At 42.2% G+C, this 14,259-nt stretch overlaps 1 protein-coding gene and 1 long non-coding RNA gene across 3 annotated transcripts in view; one reads left to right on the top strand and one right to left on the bottom strand.

The window, feature by feature from the left end:
* Positions 1-14,259, bottom strand: part of ZNF407 (zinc finger protein 407) — a 384,300-nt gene that overhangs the window by 24,141 nt on the left and 345,900 nt on the right. The window lies entirely within an intron of this gene.
* LOC129635765 (uncharacterized) lies at positions 10,360-12,203 on the top strand. The gene is made up of 3 exons (XR_008706441.1): positions 10,360-10,484; positions 10,995-11,101; positions 12,148-12,203. It is a non-coding gene; the product is annotated as an uncharacterized LOC129635765 (long non-coding RNA).

Below are 14,259 nucleotides of genomic sequence, written 5' to 3' on the forward strand. Positions count from 1 at the left end.
GGTTCCAGTGTACATTGCAGCGTTCTGGGCAGAGTCTCACAGTGTGAAAGACCTTGTTTCAGAACAACCTGCCACAGCAGAACCTCAGCCTGGGCACCACGTCGACACACGGTCGGTCAGATGACGCCTTCGCCTCGCAGCGGCGGCGCACCCTTGAGAGGCACGGGCGCCGTCAGCTCTGTGAAACCCTGAAATGAACCTCACCGCTGCAGCAGATTATTTTCGGCAGCAGCAGCAGTTTCTGCAACTATCAAGACAGTCCTGCAGCACAAGCACTAATTAGTGTTCTAATTCACATAACTTGAAATCACCTTTGTGGCTAAAAAAAAAAAAATTATTTTTTCCCTCTCTTCATCTTTTCCCCCTAATCTGTCAGCAACACAATCTCTGTTACCAAAAAGGGGAGGGGGACGTGATTAAGGAAAAGGGTTAAACCAAAAAGCATCATGGGCACATCACTGTCCTGGAATTTCCCCTGAAACACATTCTCTGAACAGGGATCTGTTTACATTATCTCTAGATCATCTTGACAATATTTATTCTCTATTTACCTAAATGAGGCAATATGATGATATTTATTGCTCAGAATGGCTAAATATAGACTTTTCTTGAGCACTCAGTACCATAGTGGGAGGTTTTGCTCTAATCTACATCTTTAAACTGACAAGCTGGAGAATTCCTAATGAATGCCTCCTTTCATCTGGATGTCTGTGTGTATTTGACAGTATAAATATTTAGCAATATCGGAGTCAGCTTGTGATTTTACCCAGATGGACTGATTGATGCCTTGGCTCGACGCTGCCAAAGACAATCCATGTAGTTATATAAGCAATTTCCCTCTTAACTTCCTAAGAAGCAATTAGGTGACCAAAGGCAGCAACCCAGAAATAGTAGGAATACTTCTGGTATCGGCTGACAAGTCTGAGGGATAAATAAAATATGGTACTTAAATTATTACCACTTTACTTTCATGAATCACGGGATTAAAGCTTTCACTTCTAAAGTACATATAAATTGCAGGGTTTCTTATGTCTGTAATTTGCAAGAATCTAAGTTAAAATACCAGCTAATCAGTCAACTCACATTCACCTTGGGAAAAGTACCACCCTTCCTTGTCATTTTTGTAAATTGCATGCCTAAGCACCAATGTTATTTTGAGAAGAAAAGGCGCTTGTTGTCAATAACATATATTGCAGTCTAGTTAAAACAACATTTGTTAAGATTTAATCGCAAATGTAATCCTCCTTTAAAGTTTAGACAGAATGCTCAGAGAAATTCAAGGGACAGACAATAAATCATTTCCCTCATCCTGGGTGTGAACAAGGATTCAGGTATGTCGTTTTAACAACAAATGGGATAAATTCTCTCCTGTGAAACAATAAACGCTCCTCACTCAGAAAGGAACTGCTAGGTGACACTACCCCTCGCATATCACAGACTTTTTTTTCTTTTTCTGTTATCATTGCTTTCATCTATGTAAATCACAATGGAAATGAAATCTGAGAATTGCAGTATTTTTCCATCCCCACTGTAACCCAGCTGCAAAGGCTGACACGTTCTTGCTGAAACTTAGAATGGGCTTGTGGAGGTCCCATCACCTCCTCTGTGCTGGGTGTGCTCGGTTTAGCCTCAGTTCTACATGGTGCAGACGCCTGCAATGATTATGTCAGGTGCTTCCACGAAAGCTGCTGCTCCGGGAGAGAAGAGGGACACGTTATTTTTGGCACCAGCAAAAGTCAGGTATTTCTGCAATGCTGTTGCTTCCCCTACCCTTGCCTCTTCCTACCACCTCTGGTTTCTTTGTTTCCTATTAACTCGTCCCAATCTTTGTATAACCCATGCAATAACCCGGGAGAAAGGGCAGGCAAGACATTATTCTTCTTGACACTAATGCCTATGGATCCTATTCTGGTGTGATACCTCCCCTATCACTAGATATCGCACTAACAGCAGCCTCAAGTCAAGAGCTGGCATCCGTAATGTATTCCAGAGGCGAGCGGGATGCGATGCCCACTGGTAATCAGATACATGCACGATCTCCCTGGGACAGGCTGTCTGGCTACAATGTACAGTAGACTTAAGTGCAGGACGCATCAGTCATGTTCCTTCTTGTGCATGGCAGTTCCTTATTTCTAAAAAAAATTATTCTGTGCCTGTTGGCTGCCAGATGAAAATAAATGTCTATGGTATTCTACTGATTGGGTGTGATTAGTAATAAATTGGTCATTGGTCAGATATAGCGGGCCGGGCTCTAAGGTGCAACCTACTGGTATCTATCCCATTTGCCACACCGCACTTCAGTCGGTATGGCTAAACCACTGTCAGCGCTGTTTCCTTCTTTGAGGGCCAGAAGTAATATAGTAACGGAGGAGGCAGTGGCACCCCACTCCAGTGCTCTTGCCTGGAGAGTCCCATGGATGGAGGAGCCTGGTGGGCTGCAGTCCATGGGGTCGCTAGGAGTCGGACACGACTGAGCGACTTCCCTTTCACTTTTTACTTTCCTGCATTGGAGAAGGAAATGGCAACCCACTCCAGTGTTCTTGCCTGGAGAATCCCAGGGACGGGGGAGCCTGGTGGGCTGCCGTCTATGGGGTCACACAGAGTCGGACACGACTGAAGTGACTTAGCAGCAGCAGTAATATAGTAAAGTGATGGCAGAATGCAGGGTGCCACTTGATACGGCAGATGCCTTCCACAATATCTACCGTACCTCTTCCATCATTGTTGAAAGAACCTCTGTATTCAAAGATGCCTCTGGTATTCACTTCGACGGGGTAACAACAACAGGGCACCAGAAAGAAAGTTTTGATTGAACAGTACAGGCTTTTTTGCCTGAACAAATTTGTTACTGAGATGGGGGGTGGGGGCAGGTGCAAAACTCATCAGCACCAATCAGCCCGAATGGTGTGACCACGCTTAATTTCATGACACCACGCTCTAAATTACATCAAAGTGGCCACGACTAATTCCTGTGCTGCTAGACCAGATGACAAATGAAATGTCCAAGCAGCTACAAGTGAAAAGCTTCCATCTTTCTTCCATGGCTGCATATCACTTACTTTAATGATGTATAATGGCCCGCAACTACACTTAACCTGTGCATTAAATGGCAGCGAAACTGTTTACCTAGAGTTATGAAGTAGAAAACAGCAAATCACAGGGAATCTAAAGTGTGTACATTAACCTCCCACACGTCAACATAATTTTCCCCTAGAGATGACATATAGCTGAGTCTCTAAATTGTTTTTCCTTCTACACAACAGCATTATGATCCGAGGGTCTAGGTGCCAAAGTATGTGTGATAAAGTGATGACAAAATGTGCCTAATTAATAAACCTGGAAGTATTTAGGACCAAATGAATTTTGGTTTTGTTGTTAAGTGAAACTGTGTCTATAAAAAATAACTAATACATTCTACTGACGAGGCTAATTTTTAAAAATCCATAAAAATCCAAGATAGCAAAGACAAAGGAAACTGCTTGCCCAGCTTTAACACAAATCAGAGATCAAGGACACGGAGTCCATCTTTCAGTGGATTCTGAGCAGGAGCACTGAGAATACACGGAACGATCAGTGGACATCTGAACAGACCAGCAAACCTCTCCACCCAGAACCAGAGCACACGGACCCACGCTGGTGACATAGCTTGGTCTCAAGACATGAATTTAAAATCATTTCTAAGGAAGTACAGCTAAACTCTGATTATCAGGATTATGGAAAATATGACTCGAATGGTCATTACAGCTCTTGCCATCTTATCACATTAGATAAATATGAAGAAGGCATGAGAATAATATGGCTTCACTATCAATATTAATCATCAAGTTTGATGTGATTATCTCTGAGGGGGTCGGGGGAGGAGAAGGGAAGTGGGCACAGTTGCTCACCACTCTGTTTCTTTTAGGGGTGATGTATCCCACGGGAAGCCAGGGACAGAAAACTAAAGACAGAATATTCTCTTTCTGAAGCAAGTTTGGAGAATCTGATTAGGTCTCCTGCTGCAGTGCTAGGTATTCCATTTTTGCCAAAGGGCCAGCTATTATGATTAACGTCATTTGTCTGAATCATTACTCTCCACCTTGGTTCAGCAAACACTATGAAGATGGCATGGTAATAAATGACCGCCGGATTCCTTCCTGCTTTGGCCTCTTTTTATCTGCCACCTCTCCACCGTCAGCTCCATCTTTCTGAACCTCTCTGAATCCCCAAAAGGGACGGGGTGTCTATTTGTTTTCCACTAGGTTACCACTCTGTCTATTGTTGTTTGCACTAAAGGGTACAAATTCAATTCATTCTTGTGACATAAAAGCACTGATACAGTAAATTTTTTGCCCAAGAGAAAACAAAAACAAAGTTGCTGAATATCGAATAAGCTCCGAGGCCCCAGCATGTATGTGAGGAGGCTTTCTGAGTGGCCTCAGTTATCTACCAGCATTGTCCCCCCGGGCGCAGAGTCTCAGGAGGATGCCCTGCACGTAAACACACGTGAAGCTTCCCGGTTAGTGCTGGGGTCAACCTGAGACTGCGTAAACCCCAGGCTGGGACACCCACACCTGTTTCAATGGTGAGAGAAGACGAGAGAAGGGTGGAAGGCTGCACTTAGTATGCGATCAGATTTCAACTTCTGAACCACACAAAAGCGTGGTTCTGTGGAGAACCATGCAGTCCACAGTTAACAGGGGAAAACGTGTACAGTTAGAAGAAAGGAGCTGAGAGCAACCATCAGAGGCAGTCCTCTGTCCCTCAGATTCTGTACCATCAATTTCCTTATTGCCAATTCTGGGAACGAGCAGGTGGTCTAAATAAGTCAACAAACCTGCACACGACCCCCGACTGTACACACGTAACGTGTGCTGTGTGTCAAAAGCCCTGGTTTGACAAGACAGCCCCAGAAAGTGGCGTGGATGGGAAGGTGACCTGCTGGTCTGGCCTGACTTTCAAGCCGGGGCATTAGTGTGGCTCTGACCTCCTTTCCGGCTTCAATGTCCAATAGAAACTTCCACGTCCTAAAATATGTAAACACTCCATGTTTGGGGGAACTTAAATTATGTAAATATCATTACATCGCTTGCTTACCACTGACTTTTCTTTGCCAAGGGTAACACGTTTCACTAGATAGGCTGCTAGAAAGTGCCAAATGCTGTAAACCCTAAAGAATATTGCCAAGTACCGTCTCACTCTGGGTCCAAGTCTTAAAAAACACTTAATACAAAATCAATCTGAAATCCTGTAATTGCCCACCATTCCTGGCATGTCACCTTGTGTACAACTTCAGTCATTATGAAAACATTCTAGATTCCTGCCAGAAGTTAAGAAGTTATCACTGAAAATCACTGGCTAATCCAGCCTGTGCTAAGATGGATTTTTAATGAAAGTTTAATGAATGATAAATACTCGTTTCTTGATAAATGTTTAATTATGCCAATAATTACCAACTGCTGAAAACCACTGTTGTGTTAATAATGGCATTTTAGTACACAAGCAGTTTCATAAGTCATGGTGTTGTTAAAGATCACAACTCCATCTGTCTGATGCAAACTAGCAAAACAAAAGTCTCATTAATATTTTGATCAATTTTTTCTGCATTCTAAAGACTGTCAATGTCCTTAAAAATTTTTTTTTGGATCTATTTTCTATTTTATGGGAAACAGGTAAGGAAAAGTATGGAACCACTGTAAGACTAGTTTATGCAAAAATTAAAGAATAGAAAATATTTTAGAATCCATTGATTTCATTAACTCTGCATGATTAAATATAATGATTGTTTTCATATTACTTAAAGCTATTTTTAAAAATAATGACCACTACATTATTTAATAGCATGGAAAGCTGAACTTCCTTTATTAATTGGTCCTAGCTGGCCCTTAACAGGTGATATATGAGACTTACAATCTGTGTTGTTAGGACACGGGCTGGGCCTCGCAGCAGAATGAACTGTTATTTGTATGAAGGAATGACAGCTTTCAGGGCAGCAAACCCCTGGCTCTAGAAGGTTAAGCTGACCTTGAATTAATGAGTGTTTATTAATGATGGCAAATTGCTAAAGAGAAGACGAGTCCCTGTGGCTTCGTGAGTGGGAGAGCGCCCTTCCTGGGGCGCACATGGAAGGACAGCATGGAGGAGCCGGTGGGCTCAGGTCTGCCGGGCTCACAGGCCATCTCCTGACAGGGTCCAGCCCAGCTCCCCACCCGCGGAAGGCAGGCCCGGGGGTCCTCCGCACAGATTCTCCTCTGGAGCTGCGACCCCCGCGAGAGCTACCGGCTCGCACTCACTGCACTGCTTACCTGGCATCGGGCTCACGCCCAGGCCAGAAGGACACATACGTGAAGGTGTACGGACTCGAATCTGTTTCTAAAGCATTTCCTCTCGATATCTCATCTGGCTACAGAAGTTAGGGAGATGTGGCATATATTCTAAATGCCAGGCTAACAATTCATATTTTTAATAATTCACATTTTGAAAGCAACCCGAATTATGCAGATAATTCCCAATTATATTTCCAACAGAATCTGTGAAAGCTTTAATTTAATCCATAGTGTGATTTGTGGAGATATAATATCAATCCTTTAGATAATAATGTATGATAATAATGTATAATACTTTCCCACCGACAGAAGTGAAGTCTGATGTACCGCTCGGACTGCTGTTGCTGGCAGCTATTGAATCCAAAGGAGCTCACAGTTAAAACCATTACGTTTCCAACTCAGATATTCCCAATTCAGGTACACTGATGAACGTGGCATACTCATGTCCACATGGCTTTTTCATCTGTGACCACGCCCCCCAAAGATCACATCACTTTCAGGATTAACTCCTCCCTCAGAAATGGTTGCTGTGTATAACTCTTCATCTGACACACATTTTTATAAAGACTTTCAACATTTCACTGTTGCCATTTTTTTACATTGACATTATGTACCTTTTAAGCGTCTCCTCACGACCTGCGCACTACACAGGCTCTTCCTGTTTCTGAAGCAGGCGTTGTGGCAAGAATTCATCCTTAATTGTTCATATTTTGTGTACTTTGAATTTGAAGCTATTTCTCGTTAGGACAATTGCAGCTCTGTGACATTTTAAAGTATCTGACAACGGTTCACAGAAAAATGTAGCAAATCACAGACTGTGTGTGCATGCTCAGCTGTGTCTGACTCTCTGCTACCCCCATGGACTGTAGCCCTCCAGGCTCCTCTGTCCATGGGATTTTCCAGGCAAGGATACTGGAGTGGGTTGCCATGCCCTCCTCCAGGGGATCTTCTCGACCCAGGGATTGAACCCCAGTCTCTTGAGTCTCCTGTAGGCAGAATCTTTACCACCAGCACCACCTGAACTTTCCAGAAATGGGCAAAAAACCACATGCTGAAACAGGAAAACACAGGCACAGAACAGAGAGATGCTGAAAATATGAAGGACAGACACACACATGTTCACACACCACCCCCCCACTTACACACACAGATGCACCGCATGTACGAGCACACACAATATCTGAATTAAGGTGGCAGGCATGTTCCGACCCCCGTCCTCAGGACAGCGTGAAATGTGAGCGGTGAGAAGGAACACCTGACAAACGGTGACAAGCGCCGTGCACTCCCCTCGTGCAGCAAGAGCAGACCCAAGATTGTAATAACGTGGGTACTGACATCTGCTGCCCGCCACAACCGAATGGACACGTCACTGCTTTGGGGCTGGCTTAAAAAGAAGTTAGCCAGGCAGTCCAAAACATTAATGATACACTGTGTCTGAGGGATGTTATTATGTCTCAGGTATAATAATAAACAAAAGCAATAAATAAATAGATAATAAAAGGTAGCTCCTCTGTCTCCATGGTTACAACCTTGGGCCACATTGTCCGATAAACTACACTCCTAATTGTACGCTTGCTCCCTCCAGCCACCCTACACAAAGGACCAAAGATGAATTCTTGAACTGAAATTTGCCCCTGGGATTCCTGTGAGGAGCACGCAGATCTTTTCCCTGGTGCATGAGGCTTCCTCACCAGCCACTCACCTCGTCCTTGGCACACGTAGACCCCAGCGCCCTGAGAGGGCTGCATGGCTCAGCTCGCTCCCTTCGAAGGCCAGGGGTGCCCTCACCTCCCTGAGCAGTCTGTTCCTTCTCATCCCGTGGAGGCACACAACCCTACTCAGGCAGCTGTTACTCTGCGTGGGCTGCCATGCCCACCTCCAGGGCATCTTCCCCACCCAGGGATCGAACCCAGGTCTCCCGCATTGCAGGCGGATTCTTTACCTTCTGAGCCACCAGAGAAACCCCCAAATTAGTGTGTGTGTTAGTCACTCAGTCATGTCTGACTGTTTGTGACCCCATGAACAATATAGCCTGCAAGACTCCTCTGTCCGTGGGATTCTCCAGGTGAGGATCCTGGAGTGGGTAACCATTCCCTTCTCCAAGTCAAAGCATGAGAGTGTTAGTCACACAGTGGTGTCCAACTCTTTGCAACCCCATGGACTGTAGCCTGCCAGGCTCCTCTGTCCGTGGGATTCTCCAGGCGAGGACCCTGGAGTGGGTAGTTCTTCTCCCTCCTCCAGGGGATCTTCCCGACCCAGGGATCGAACCCAGGTCTCCCACACTGCCAGTGGGTTCTTTACTGTGTGAGCCGCCAGGGAAGCCCAAGAAAACTGGAGCAGGTAGCCTATCCCTTCTCCAGGGGATCTTAGGTAAAACATTTTTGACATCTGTCACATGTTACAACATATTAAAATGTGCCTTCATTGTCTCTTTACTGAACAGAATGTTGTCGCGTTTTCTGTTTGGGCGACAGAGCTGCTCATCTCCCCGTGTGGCCCGTCTGGCTTGGCCCAAGCTGCTAGTGAGGCAGCACTAAGGCAGAGCCATGCTCTCTGTAGCGGCTGTTATGCACTAACGCTGTGTCATTCACAACAGGCTGAGAACCTCAGCCGTCTCACCTACCACACAGGACAATCACCCTGCACTGAGCAGCACGATCAAAAAAGGGGAGCACTTTGAAGAATACCCAGTTTTCACGAAGACCTCATTTAGGACACCAAAGGGGAACAGGAGTCCTTGGCAGCATAATGAGTAATCACTGCGTTCAAAAGATGGAAAAGTTACCGAAGAAATATCGGGGAGTCTGTATCACCACAGCACTTCCAGTAATTATCACAAACCATGTTTGAGAGCAGGAGAAGCCATTTTAAAATCCCCACCCACCCCGGCCCCAAAGAAAATCTCCTAAGGAGCTGTTTCAGGAAACCAAGCTCAAAGGCCTTCCCAGAGCGCCTCTGGAGGGATGGGAGGGGCAAGGGCGGGCAAGGCGGGCCGACCAGCGGTCAGGGCTGCAGAAGACCTGCACGGAGCCGCCACAGGCTGCCCCTCACGGCCCACACAGAGCACACCACGCAGGCCGCCCCATTTATAACCCTGCGCTGATATTCAAATTTTCTGTCTTAAGCTAAAGAAAGATTGAATACCCTGCTGTTGTGTGGCCAAGATTGAAGAGGTGTCTCACTGACATTGTTCAAAGTTTATGAAAATATATGAATGCTCAAATGTCATTGGCTTTGCGCCTCCAACAGACTGTGGTTTTATGAGAAATCAGTCTTTTAATCAAAATGATTGAATACCTTAAGGTCGAATCCAAAGATATCAGTTAATATCTAGAGACGTGCTATTTCTGCAAATTTTGCCAAGCTGTACATATTGTGGTGCATTTTAAAGTGTTAATTTGTGCATTCCATATTGAAAATTGATCTTGAGTTTTAGCTTTTTGTCAAGCAAAAACATATGGTTACAAGCTTTATGCGTTTTACGTGACGGCTGTTGAAGCTGTCACATGTGCAAACTTGATAACCGATGTGACACATACGCAAATAATTTGCTTGTTTAGTAACAATTCAAAGATTCATTATTCATGCAAACACACATTTTTAAAAATGATCAGATGGAAATAGTCTCCGTTTTGTACAACCTAGTCTGGTTGGTGTGCAAACCCAGATAAAATAAAGCTGGGAAATAAGTGGTATTAAACAAATCCAAGAATATGGGTATTTTCAGATAATTATTGAACCAGATGGTGTTTTTTGTTAATTCTGCCATCAGTCTGAGAACTTGATGCCTTACATCTGCACTTGGTAAAATAAATTTTACCACTGACATTATTTCAGTTTTCTTAAAATATTTCAATCAGTTTTAAACCAAGATTTGCAAACATCTGCCACAGTACATGCCTACAGAGTGAAATTATCTGAGATAATTCCTTCAAAAATACACATGATTACAGAGTTTTAAATTTATCACCCTTTAAACTAAAGCTTTAGAATTACTAGTCTGAAAGTTTAGTAAAAAGGTGAGGATGAGGCGGCACGTGTGAGAATGAGCATGGTTCACAAGCGGGCCACACAAGCGCTGGCTCCTTCGGACGCACCATCTTGGAGCCCACCTCACACTGCTTCCTGACTGGGACTGCACACAGACGAAGTAACGACACTCCTTTCTGTATCCTTTAGGTAAGTTTTCTATGGGGTGTGATGAGAGGTATAAAAACATGATGAATTCATCCAAAGATGCAGATGATAAAGGGATGCTAACTGCAAGTAGATCGGTCATCACTAATGGAATTCTTCCTAAATGCTACCACTCAAGTTCTTGGTCCTGTCAATTAAACCAGCAGAGCTTCAAAACGCACCCGAATCCAGCATACCCATTTTAGGTCCTTTTTAGAGGCTCCAAAAGGAGTTGTCGAAAACACAATTTAAACATAAAGCACCTCCAAGGGGTTTAACTTCTTCAAGGTAACAAACTCAGTAAACCCCACAAACAAAACCTTAGTTTCAAACTTAATAATAACTTCACACCTTCTGTTACAGAATGGACTGCATTTGGCTAACAGTCTTAAGTTCAGGTTCCAGAATAAACTTTGAGGGAAGGTTTGGGACTTTTACTCCCCCCTTTTATCTTGTTCTTTCCCAAACCCAGACCGTGAAACAAACTGACTGAACAACTTAACACAAACACAGGTGCTCCATGCATGCTGCAGACTGACCAATGCCAACCATCACCGCACAGTGCCTACGGCTGGAAGGAATCCCACTGCAGCAGCAGTGCATACAATGAGCTGCATGAGGTAACCCATGGTTTCCCATGTGAAAGGAGGTTCTACTCAGAGCTCAGAGTGGAGACTGATTGCGATGAACCACTCGACCACCAACACCTGCATTCACAGGTGCTTGGGGAGCTAGAGCAGCTGCTGACATTTCGTAACAAGGATTCCTTGGTTGGAGCACCTGGGAATCTCCCCCGTTGCAGAAAACTCTCAAACTGGAAGTGATTATTAACCCGAGAAAGCTGACTTCTGATGGCTCTGGGAGGAAGAAGGCGAGGCTGGGGCACGTAGGCAGCTGTCAGAGTTTGAACCCAGAGATGGCTCTGAAGAGCTGGACCCCAAGAATCCAGTTGATTTACTTCACTGTTTTCCTTCTTTCAATTGCTAGACAAGGGGTTATTAAAATTTGTTACCATTCATTATTAATTATACCTATTAAGATGCATTATTAATTATAAGCTATCTATTATTAATTATAATGAAAAATAGAGTATCTGTTGATCATAATATCTCTTAATTATAATAATTAATGATAGCAAACTAATAGTTAATTCAAGGCTCATTATACAATGTATGCTAACTTTTACATGCATTATTTTATTCACACGCTCATAGGTGGCACATCGAGAATTAGCCCATCTGACAGATGAGTACATTCAAGTTTAGATGGGTTAGGCGGCTTCCCTGGGCCATGGAGCTACTAATGATACGTGCAGAATATGAACCCTGGTCTGTCCGACTCCAGAGCAATGCTGCAAACAGCCCTGTGCTACAGACCCCAGAACAACTACATGAGGATCATGTATCCTGACGTTTAGGCTACATTTGACAAATGCACTGTGGAAATATTTCCCTCCCTCTTCCCGACCCCACCCCCCCACCCCTTTCTTACATCAAAGGATAAAAGGAATTTTAGGGCACTTGTTTCATATCACCAAGTTATTTTCTAAAAAATCAGAACCAACTGGTCTCTTATCTGCAGTAGATGTACATTACACTACACTGTGTTTTTCTTCTACTAATTTGATAGAGAAATGGTATATAATCGTTGTTTTCTTTTACAACAGAACTTTGGAGCTGCTCAATTATGAGGAATGGCGAACACCTTTCCTGACGTTGGTTTTTAAGTTTCACCTTCTATTTCACGATTGATCTGTGATCTTTTGTGCCTACCTATTTATTGAGTTGGCAGTGTTTTTTCTATTGATTTGCATGAGCTCTTTATATAAAGAGATATAAAACTTTAATGTGTTATTTGATGAAAAGATTTTTTCTTAGTCCTCTAGTTGCCCTTTTCTTTTGGGAACTTTAGACATAAAAAATTTAGCTTATCAAATAGCTAAATCTATCAATCTGCTCCTCTGTTTTTTTCCTTTATTTGCTAAAATTCCGGGAACATTTTCTTATTAAGACTTTGCTATCTGTTCAATTCTATTTCTGTATAAACTTTTATGACTTTATTTGTATCATATTTAACTCTTTAGTGCATCAACATTTATCTTTGTGAGCTGTGTCCAATAAAACTCTAAACTGGTTATCTGATATCCTGGTGAGTCACACAATGTATTAACTACTAAATAACATATCCCTTCTATAGTGATTTGAGTCCTCCAAGAATGTGTACACACACACAGATACATGTATATTAACTGATTACATGTAACAGACTCAGTTTTTGATTAATCTATTTGATCTCTCACTTTCTTACACTTTCTTAGAGCTTTGAAGTCAGATGTATGTAGCTTTGAATCTTGCCTTTGTCTTAAACAAAGCTCAGTTTTCTCATCTTAAAAGGGGGTGATATCTACCTCTTATGGCTGGTGTGAGGGTTAAATAAGGTGAATTTCTCAGGCCTCTGGGCTCGGTGTCTGGGGCGTGGGGATCATGATATGATGGTCACACCAAATGCTAACCTCCATCCTCAATCACTGTTTTAGTTGTTATGACTTGCTTGTGTTATCTCATAACTTTAGTTCTGCTGCTCAGGGTTTATTAGGATTACAACTGTTAATATAAATGAGATCAGAAAGAACTGTTGACTTCCTGTTGAGAAACACCAAACATTTCAATTCATCTTCTAGGCTTACAAATTAACTCCTTGTTTCTCAAATAAAGGAATTAGCTTTAAATGGGTATGGACAATGTTCTCCATTTTTTTGTGTGTGTCTCAGAATTGTGAATGGGATTATTTCTCTAGTATTTTTATAATAGGTTATACTACAGTATAGGAAGGTTCCTCATTTTTGTATATTAATCTTGTTTTCAGCCTTTTCACTAAGCTATGAATCTCATAGTTTTAAAGTCTCACAGGACTTTCCAGGCATAGAAATCATATGAGCAAAATCAAAACTTTTCCTTTTTCTAATAGATAAATCTACTTACTTTAGTTTTCATTTTATTATTTTTTTATTAACCAGAACTTCCAGAGCTAGTTAAATAAGGAGTGGTCGATTACAACCTTCTTTTGTTCTTGATTTCAAGGGGAGTGTTTCATATTTTGAGTCATCTTGGTAGTTTATACTACATGAAGGAAGTCACTGTCTCACCCCTGACTGGGTTTCTTATCTTTACAAAAGTTTTACCTTTATTTTATATTATTACTTTATATATTCTGTGTATTTATATATTTTATGTAAGCCACTTCAATTTCTGTGGGATAAAAAAATATACAAACACACAAAAAATACAAACACAATCTATTTTGTTCATATTCATTAGAAAATGATTTTGCATGAAATGCTCCCTTTTGTCATTCTTTGAGATAATTGTTTGACATAATCTATAATGTAATTGAGGGATTTTTCTAATACTCTAAAGATTGTTAAATGTGTATGAATGGCTTATGGTTATTTTAGTTACTGTGTTTTGTTGAGGACGTTCAGGTCTGTATTCTAAGAGCAGTTAATGAAACTGGTAATTGAGAAAGAGATGTTGAGTGCTGAACAGGGTTTAGACATGAGTGTGTTGTCTAAGACTGTGGACTCAAAAGTTTACTCTCTAAGTCTTCAAACTTGCAAAACCTATAATGCCCATGTTATAAAACTTTCTAGAAAATTTAAAAAAGTAAATGTCTCAATTTATTCTTATACCATCTGTTGACACTTTCAAAGTTTGTTAACTATACATTATAATATAGTTTATTTTCTTTAAGGCATTGTCTTTTTGATCAATGGTTAAAT

This window comes from Bubalus kerabau, chromosome 21 (genome assembly GCF_029407905.1).
Source record: "Bubalus kerabau isolate K-KA32 ecotype Philippines breed swamp buffalo chromosome 21, PCC_UOA_SB_1v2, whole genome shotgun sequence".
NCBI classification, from domain to species: Eukaryota; Metazoa; Chordata; class Mammalia; order Artiodactyla; family Bovidae; genus Bubalus; species Bubalus kerabau.